Source organism: Mustela erminea, chromosome 12, assembly GCF_009829155.1.
Source record: "Mustela erminea isolate mMusErm1 chromosome 12, mMusErm1.Pri, whole genome shotgun sequence".
Lineage (NCBI taxonomy): Eukaryota > Metazoa > Chordata > Mammalia > Carnivora > Mustelidae > Mustela > Mustela erminea.
Genome location: NC_045625.1, coordinates 55,246,999 through 55,257,268, shown reverse-complemented (window position 1 = coordinate 55,257,268; position 10,270 = coordinate 55,246,999).

Below are 10,270 nucleotides of genomic sequence, written 5' to 3'. Positions count from 1 at the left end.
TATATACAAGTCAACTATATGACAATGTTAATAAGCTACTGTGCTCTGTTTATGTATAAAGAAAAATCATGATAATAAATCTCTGATTAAAATACAGGAGTAAGAATATCTACAACGTAAAATGTAAATATCTTTCCGTTCACTTACATTGAAGAACAGATACATAGGAAGCCACTTTTATGAGTTAAAATCAATTATGTGGAGCTATAAATGAGATCCCAATTAATTTTTTCAAACTAGAATTCCCCGTTGGACATCAGCACACATTTTAGTCTAAGGTGCAAAGTCGCAAAAAATCATAATCACTGTCACATTCTGAAGTGGTAAAAACGTCACTTTGTTTAAAGGACAATTGATACTGCCTCTGTTTGCCACTATGTTCTCCCTCTCAATTCACTGAAAAAGGAACTACCCATCTGTACACTTCACCTCCCAGTTCCTCTGCCAGTATCTTAGAGGTCCACAAGCAAACCACTAAGGTGGAGAACACACAGTACAGTGTTCTACAGTTACCATTCAATTCATTGTGTTTACCCCAAATAGCATTCTCTTATCATTTACCAGCCTTTTATATGTTTTCAAGACCAAGTATTTAAAATATTATTTCATCAGCTCCCCTTTTCTATGCAATCATGCAAGATTGTCATCGATTGTTTTCTTCTTCCTAGCTTCTAACATAAACTATTTTTTACTATTTTTGATCTTGGGGTACTGAAACAATATTCCCAAAGAACTTTAAAGGCTGGTCACTGTGAAAAAACATTTTCGATAAAATAGGTAAAAAGAAATACTAACAATGGTAATCACACACTACAGAAAATGGAGATTCTGGTATTCCCAACTCAAGAAATAGAAACTAGATTAAAGTTAAATCCACACAGGGATGCCTGGGTGGCTTAGTTTGTTAAGCATCTGCCTTTGGCTTAGGTCATGATCCCAGGGTCCTGGGATGGAGTCAGATATTAGGGTCCTTGTTCAGTGGGGAATCTGCTTCTCCCTCTCCCTCTACCACTCCCCCTGCTCATGCTCTCTCATTTGTTTTCTGTCAAATAAATAAAATACTTAAAAAAAAAAAACTTTAAAAAAGTATGCACCCACAATTGGTTACTGGTTTTCCCTATACTAAGCAACCATAAGGCTATGGGCACAAGATAAATAAACAAAATGTGATGGAGAAGGAGAATGCATATACTAATAGTATCTTTTTAAATTTTCAAATAGCATTACTGAATTGATTTTCTGAATACATTTGATTTATTAAAATACTATATACTCATAGATTTCCAGATAACCTATTGTATAATGTAAGATTTCTTTTCATATAAGTGTCAATAAAACCAAATCTACCACATCATATTTTTAGAGATTTTTTAAGTACTCATTTCATAAGCATTTATTAGGCATATTCTCGATTTTTAGACACAGTTCCAGGTACTGTGGATTGGGGAGGGAAAAGTAAGAAATACAAAATTTGAGAAAGTCAAATTTGATGTGGGCTTCAAGGAAAGCTAATGGATTTACCAAATACAAGAGTAGAGAAGGGGGGCACCTGGGTGGCTCAGTGGGTTAAAGCCTCTGCCTTCAGCTCCGGTCATGATCTCAGGGTCCTGGGATCGAGCCCCGCATCGGGCTCTCTGCTCAGCGGGGAGCCTGGTTCCCCCTCTCTCTCTGCCTGCCTCTCTGCCTACTTGTGATCTCTGTCTGTCAAATAAATAAATAAAATCTTAAAAAAAAAAGAGTAGAGAAGGACACTTCATGCAGAAATGACAGCAGGAGCAAAGTGACAGAAGTTTGGATAAGCATGGAACATTCAAAAATATGAAGTAGGTCAGTGTGTAGAACATAGTTTTCATGGGGACAGTTGAAAGATAAATCAGGAATAAAATTGGTGTCCTATATGAAGTCCTGACAAGTTTGGAATTCATTCTACAGGTAAGAGGGAGCAGAGAAGAGTCACCAGTAAAGAATGTTTTACAAAGATAATGATGGTGGTGATGTTTGTAAATAGCATCTATTAAGAATAATTTGGAATAGTAAAAGCAGAGACTAGCTAATATCAAAATATTTCATGGGACAGAGGAGGAGGACCTATCCTAAAACATAAACATTAATTCTAAAAACAAAAACAAAAACAAAAACAAACAAAAACAGGGCACCTGGGTGGTTCAGTCAGTTAAGTGTCTGCCTTCAGCTTAGGTCATGATCTCAGGGTCCTGGGATCAAACCCCACATCAGGCTTTCTGCTCAGCAGGGAGCCTGCTTTCTCCCACTCCGTCTGCCTGCTACTCCCCCTGCTTATGCTCTCTCTCTCTGTCTCTCTGTCATATAAATAAATAAAATCTGTAAAATAAAATAAAAATAAATACATAAATTTTAAAAAATACATAAATTTTTAAAAATTTTTAAAAGACAATTATGAGAAAACTACACCTATTATATTGTAACTGTATCTTTGACTATTTCTCCCTAAATATGTGGTTTTATATTTCTTTCTTTCAAGGACTCCTATTTATTTTTCAGCACTGTATGATTTTAGGAGTTATCTTGATCAGGTGACCATTACTCTTCTATAGTATGTCATAGCATTCTCTTCAGATAATAGTCATTTGCAATCTTGGATATTTTCTACTGTTCTCAGTCCTTCGGTTCTCTTATAGTCAATGAAGGTATTATGCACTCACTAGAAAGCCCTTTCTACACCACTTGATTTTGTCCGGTTGCATTAGCACCCATTATATGCCATTGCCCCGACTGAGCTAAGCATTATGGTTTAAACAGAGTGAATAAGAAGGCTGACTGGGTCTTCCTATTTAATCAGAAATGAAAAGCTATTACTTTTGTGTGTCTCTGAAGATCTATACTATCTTCATCCCTAGAAGCAGACTTCAGAGCCAGTGCTCACTTAAGACTCTCATAATCTTTAAATTTGGATGCAGGGGAAAATATTTTGACTATTAAGACCTCTCTTTCAAGATTCAGTTATAAGACCTTTATTCTGAGCTCAGCTCATGAGTATACACCAATGTTATGAATTTTGTCCTTTGTCTGGCCAATTTTTTTATTAAACAACCAGCCAGTGGAACATCATGTTGGGCAGAGAGCTAATATGAAATAGAAAAATAACAAAAAATTTTGAGATACAGTAACCGACCAGGAACAGGGCCTGATATAAAATGTAAAAAGGAAGAATGCAAAATCCAGCGCTTCAAAAGCACAAGTGCAAAACCGGAGGAAGAAGGAAGATAAGAGCCACCAGAATTCGTTACAAAATAACCGGATTCTAGTAGATTTCAACTTCAGTGTAAGCCAATAGTGCAATACAGCCAATACAGGGGGAAAATGCTACACTACTGAAAAGTGAGGAAAAGTACTGTGCAAATGGGAATATGTTGTGCTTCATTGATACAGGAATAGAAATCTGTGGTGTTAGAGTCACATCTGGAGTATCTATTCAACCTGAAAGCCACCGTTTAAGGGAGACATTGACAAACAAGAAAGTGCTTCCTCATCTTTCACGTGATACAATACTACAGTTACTGGCCCAAGAGAGAACCTTGGAAGTCACTCTTAAATTCTACCATCCCTCTCAATCCTCACATCTAATTAGTTAACAAGTTTGTTAATCCTGAGCACTGAACCCATCCTCTAAAGTAGTGGCTCCCAACTGGTGGGCAATTTACACCTGGGAGTCATTTGGGTGTGGGATGGCTGCTGGCATTTATTGGGTACACCCAGGGGTGCTGCTAAATATCCTACCATGTACAAAATTGCCTCCGCATTGAAAAATTAATCAGCCTAAGATGTCAATAGTGCTGAGGTTCAGAAAATGTGATATAGAGCTACAAGGATAAACAAGTTTTACAGTGTTCCTGGCTCCTTCGAACTTAATACCTAATGGGAAAGAATGATAAAAACACAATGTACTTTATTAGGAATACATTATCTCCTCACAAAAGAAGTTTAGAAGGTAGAGAGTCCAAGCACAATACTTTCAAGGACTCAAGCTCTTTTTAACTTTCCCCTACTACCTTCAGTGTGGGGCCTTTCTCCTTTTGTTAACACTGTCAGGGCTGTAAATGGCTATTCCATTGGCAGACCTTATATCTATCCCACACAGAAGTTTTCTTTTTGTTCAGAAATGGATGCCACCCCAAAATTCTACCTCTATCTCATTAGATGTTTGTTAGATAGAAAGAGAGTGTAGAGAGTTGAGGGTCCTTTTTTAGTGTTTTGTTTTTCTTTGTTTGTTAGTTGGTTACTATCCTGAATAAAGTCAGAATTCTAGTAGTTAATCAGAATATCTAGTAGGGATAAGAGAGAATAAATTTGGGATTGTGGTAACTCAGAGTATTGCCACAACAAAGAAACAAGGAAAAAATCAAGATAATAATTAGAGCAGTATGAAAGAAACACACCGTGTGCTTTCCTTAGGAAAAAAAAAATTCAGTGGAAGCTATTTAATTCAGACAGGTGACTGAAAGATTAACTGAGGAAGTGAAGTTCAACTGAACTCGGGTACAAGAACACCACTGGAAGAGTTAATCCAACAGGGCTAGGATAAAAGCCAAGTCCTCATTATCCACAGTAGAATGTTAAAACATGCTACATCTATTTTTTAAATATAAGAAATAGAATTTTAAATACACTATTTAGAAATATGAAGGCAAAATCAGAATAAGCAACTTGAATAGATGAAAATTATTATTTGCAGAAAGTATGATTTGTGTGGGGGAGGATTGGGGCAGGAGAGGACCTTTGTGGTTCTTCATGAATCTTGACATTTTGAAAGGAAATTCCATTTTTAAAAATATTTTGTTTATTTATTGGACATAGATCACAAGAGGGTAGAGAGGCAGGCAGAGAGAGATAGGGAAGCAGGCTCTCTGCTCAACTGGGAGCTGAGCTGCCTTCAGCGCAATCCAGGACCCTGACATCATGACCTGAGTTGAAGGCAGAGGCTTAACCTGAGCCACCCAGGTGCCCCGAAAGGAAATTTTAAAGAAGAGAGTGAGTCTTCTGGAAATATCAGTAAAGAATGATTGGTTTTAAAATTTATATCACTAAGCAGAAGTTTATTCTTAAATTTTTCCTCTGTGAAATAGGAAACTTTAGAACTTCAACTTTGGGGAGAGGGAAAGAAAAAGGACAATGAATAAAATCTATCATAGCTTTCAAATAGAAACTGTTAGCTAAATGAGTAAGACAGTTATTTATCAATTAGACTAAATACATTATACAGGGAAATACGCTCTTGTCATCTTTATACACGGGCTTCAAAATACAAGTTTTTCAAATGTATTTCTGCAATATACATTCCTTCTCGTCTTCAGAGTTAGTCAGACTTTTATCGATATATCTGCTAAAAATTGAATAGAACATTACCACAAGATGGCAGCTTTGAATTTGAACATGTTGATTATGAACATCAGATGCCTCCAACTGAAATGAACAGTGAGACATCTGCTCTTCCTCTCTGGTTTAAAAAAATGTTCATGTGATCCTTGAAAGCAGAATAAATGCAATGTTTCATTTTGGTGGAAAAATGGCATGTGAGACTAGTTATCTTCAAGAGGCTGAAGTTTTCAACCAAATAATAATGACCAAAATGTGTCTTCCTGTTGACTGGAACTCTCCCATATACATTACCCTCCTTCATCATTATCACTTATCATTAGGGCTTTCTGGGCCACAAAATGAAGAGTGAGTGGCATATCACCCCAATGGTTTCACATACAATAGACAATTACGCCAGCACCAAAGACACTGATAATTTGTGACAAGAGTGAAAGGGCTAGTCAGCTATGGGAATCGTCTCCATTCAGCCGCTGAGACTACAGATAATGAGATTCACGGTTAACTTTATAAATGTGCGTCTAAAGTTTTCAAAGAAAAACCAGCCTAATAGAAGTTTAAAAAACAAACAAAACTCACTTTTAAATGACTTTGAAAAAAAAAATCCAATCATAGAATAGTTGGAAGAATACAGTGAACTCCCCCATACACTGCACCTAAATTTACCAGTTGCCAGTATTTTGCACATTTTCCTTGTCACTCTATTTCCATATGTACTTATGTATGTATTTCTTTTTTCTTTTTTTTTTTTTTTTCCTGAACAGACCGAAAGTATCAGATACCATGACCTCTTCCCTGTATTTATACTCACCTTCTAGGACTAATGCCATTCTCTTAAATAACCACAACACAGCTGTCAAATTCAGAAAATTTAACATGATACAACGGTTTTCTATTACACAGTTCATATTAAATGCTCTGATTGTTCCAACAGAGTCCTCTAGAGTAACTTTTTAAAAAACGTAACCACGTGAACGCTTTAAAAAAGAAATTAAAATACCATGATATAAAAATATCAAAAATATAAGAAAAACTTCTATAACTTAAGTTGAACAAAGCCGAGAAAATCCAAAGAGGAGGGGGAAAAGGCAATGTGAAGATCTTCTACAGAATTTCATTTAAAAAAAGAAGAGAAGAGAAGAGAAGAGAAAAGTAGTCAGCACCTGTTTGTGTACACAACATGAGAGGACCAACCAACTTTGTATCCAAACACCCGTAGGTTGGTTTCACGTCTTTCTATTAGGAATGTGTCATTGAACAAGTTCCATTACTTCTATAAGCCTCAGTTTCCTTATCCATAAAATAAGGACGGTTTTTACAAAACAGGGATTTTTAGAACATTAAAAATGCAGTGTATGGCAAGTACGTCTCCCCATACCTGGAATGTAGTAAGGGCTTAATAAATTGTAACTTTCATCCGTAGAATCATGAAAATGTAACACTTTCTCACAACATCCTTTGAAAAAACAGTCAAAAAAAACCTGACACCCAAAATTTAAACCTCGCGATTCACGATGCCATGTTGCACACTGGTTTCCAAATGAACACTCGCATCCCACTGCCATCGAGGGGCATGTCACAGCTAATTATCTGTCATCACGCCCTGTTGCATAGGCAGTACCTTGCCTGCTGCTGCTGGGACCTCCGCGCTGTCTGTTGATTCATTTGCATTGCCTCCTGAGTATCTCTGCTCTGTATGGGTCACACAGAATGAAGCCCAGGGGCCAACTGGCTGGCCCATCTGAATTGTGGAACATATCTAAGGCCCCTCCTCATTACTTAGTGAGTAATGTGGGGGATGTTCGCTGGTTCACACACCCTGGCAATGTAAACGGTCATCTGCTGCCTCATCTGCTTTTCTGCGTCGGGGGTGCAGGACCAGATCGGCTGAGGAACTTTGCTAGCACTTATGCAAATAGCTGTGGGAGCTCCTGGGTTTGGCAACATTTCCCTTCCAAAGTCTCATTTGTGGCTGCACCGTCTGCCTCTTTTGTGCTTTCACAGCTTTGTGAGGCAACCTCAAAATAGATCTCTCCCCTACTCTTGTTGTATTTATGTCCCTTTACCAGGGAAAAACTGAAACTCTTTTCCGTACATTTAATGCACCCTGTTCTGGGAATGTGATGTTTCTGTTTAAACTCCAAAAGAACATACATTAAAGACCGAATCAGACTATGCATATCCAATTCTCCAAACTAACGGGAAATGCATTTCCTTAACTGACTCCCCAATTTAGTTTTAAAATATATAAATACATTCTTAAAGCATGTGGAGACATAACACAATGAATCCTAAACTGTCAGGCATATATACATAATATAATTTTGTTCCAATACAAACTTTATTTTTCCAAATATACTGCATAATATACACTTAAAAAAAATAAAGCTAACTTGATTCAAATTTTGTAAATTATCTTCGAATAGCTAACTTCCCAGAGTACAGTGGAATCTGCAATAGTGCATTACTAAGTAACAAGGATACAGTTTAATTTTGGTATGAATTTCTATTCCATCAATAGATCAGATTTCGTAATTTTTCCTTCTCTTTTCTCTGTCTTATGCTATATAGCTTATGATCTGAAACGCTTCTACAGAAACTAAATTCAAGTTCACTTAGAAGAGAAAACAAACAAAACAAAACAAAACATGGTAAATACCCGCCACTGTGGGAAATTTACCTAACAAGGGACCAAGAAAAACCACAGGAGGTAAGTGATACTTGAAACTGATTTCCTCTAGGTGTCAGTCTAGTCCCAGAACTTACAAACCTTAGAACTAATGAAAAAAATAAGAGCACAGTAAAATAAATATGTTTATGCCAGTCTATACTATTTATACATTTGAAAGATTTTTCTTTTGAAAACTGAGCTAAATTTGCAACTGTGAATGTTCATCTGCAGATGACAGGATGGTTTTTGTCCTAGAAGGAACAAAATGTGGCAATGGTATATTTCTGCAAACACACATTATTTTCCACATCTTTTTTGGCATTGTAAGACCCCATCATTCATTGTTCGGTAGCATAACTTACCTACTCCTGTCTAGACACGTAATGTTATAAAAACACACTAAGCATTATCTGAGGTTACTTTTGATATCTATTACAGTCATTGGAGTTGATTCAACATGCTCATTGGCATGGAGTCTTGAATGACATCTTTATCACCAACACTGGGTGCTAACACAGAATTTAAAAAGTGAAAAGCAAGGTGAAGGGGGTTAAGAGTACACTTATCTTGATGACCACTGAGGAATATATGGAAATATTGAATCACCATGCAGTTCGCCTGCAACTAGCATAGCATTGTACATTAATTACACTGGAATTAAAATAAGAAACTAAAAAAATAAATAAATAAAAATAAAACAATAGGACGCCTGGGTGGCTCAGTGGGTTAAAGCCTCTGCCTTCGACTCAGGTCATGATCCCAGGGTCCTGGGATAGAGCCCCGCATTGGGCTCTCTGCTCCGTGGAGAGCCTGCTTCCTCCTCTCTCTCTGCCTACTTGTGATCTCTCTCTGTCAAATAAATAAATAAAATGCTAAAATGAAATAAAACAATAAAACCAAGGAACTAAATAATTATTTTACATTAAAAATAATACACAAGCATACAAAGATTTGAATGAGTATCTTCTTGATATGTTTCACAATATGCTCTCTATTAAAATGCCCATTCCTTCAGTCAGATATTTTTCTCTACAACTGAAGTTTCTCAGTAGGTTATATATTTCATCTGGATGCCTTCCAAGGATCAAACCAGAGAATAGCGATATCTCTATACTTACAGATCTAGTGCATTTCAGAAATTCACTATGCTTTATCTCTTAATTTTTCTCTAACCTTTATTTTGAAAAAAATCAAGCCCTCAGATAACTGAAAAAGCAAAACAATGAATTCTGACATACACTTCAGTCTTTAGTCCAATTCCTATATTGTAGGACACATGAAGTCTTCATGTATGTATGCATCTAATTGCCTAGTGGTATGATTTGTAGAACCCCCCAAAACTTGGAGATATGGATCATGCAGATGATCACACACAAAGCAGTTCAGGAAATAATCAGATGATGGCATCTTAGCAATCTCTCCCTGAGCTCACACTACACAGCCAACCCAGCCTCCATCTCCTCCAAACAGCCAGGGCACTTCCTACCTTATAATCACTCACACGACCTGTTATCTGAGAAGGGAAAATTTATGGGGAAAGCTAGATGGCTTGGGGCACGAAACTATAAGGCTGTGGGAGACATCACTGGAAAATTCAGAAATAGGGTTCTAATGACCTTACAGACAACTCTATTCACTTAACGGAAAACATAAAGTGGTCCCTCTTTGATCAATTCCTCTGAGAGGAATTTGAGAAAGAACAAGAAAAAGAAGAAGGAGGAGGAGGAAGAAGAGACAAAGGGGGGAAGAGAGGCAATAATCGACAATCCGTGATAGAAATGACAACTGCCTACAAAATAAATGAATATATATTTATTCATTTATCAGTTTGAATGGCTGGAAAATTATAACCCTATCCTGGACACCAAATATTATGCTACTCAATTTGCTTTCATAGCCCTGTGGTCAACTCTACTGATCGTGTCATTCTCAGAGTTGAAGTTTGAAGTTCATTTATCAAAGTTCTCTAGTACTTTGTTTCAAAGTTCTCCAGTACTGGATTGAAACTGTGCCCACTTTTTGTGAGGTTTTATTTTGTACTTCGTCAAAACATTTGTATAAATATTTCTACCTTTGTTCAAGTACAGGATTTTTTTTCTTACTTAAGAATAATTTCTAGAGAAATTATCTTTATAAGCTTAAAATACTGCTTTAGTTTCCTACTTGCCACAGTAAAAAATTACCATAAACTTGATGGCTTACAACAATGCAAATTTATTTTCCCAAAGTTCTGGAGGCCAGGTGTCC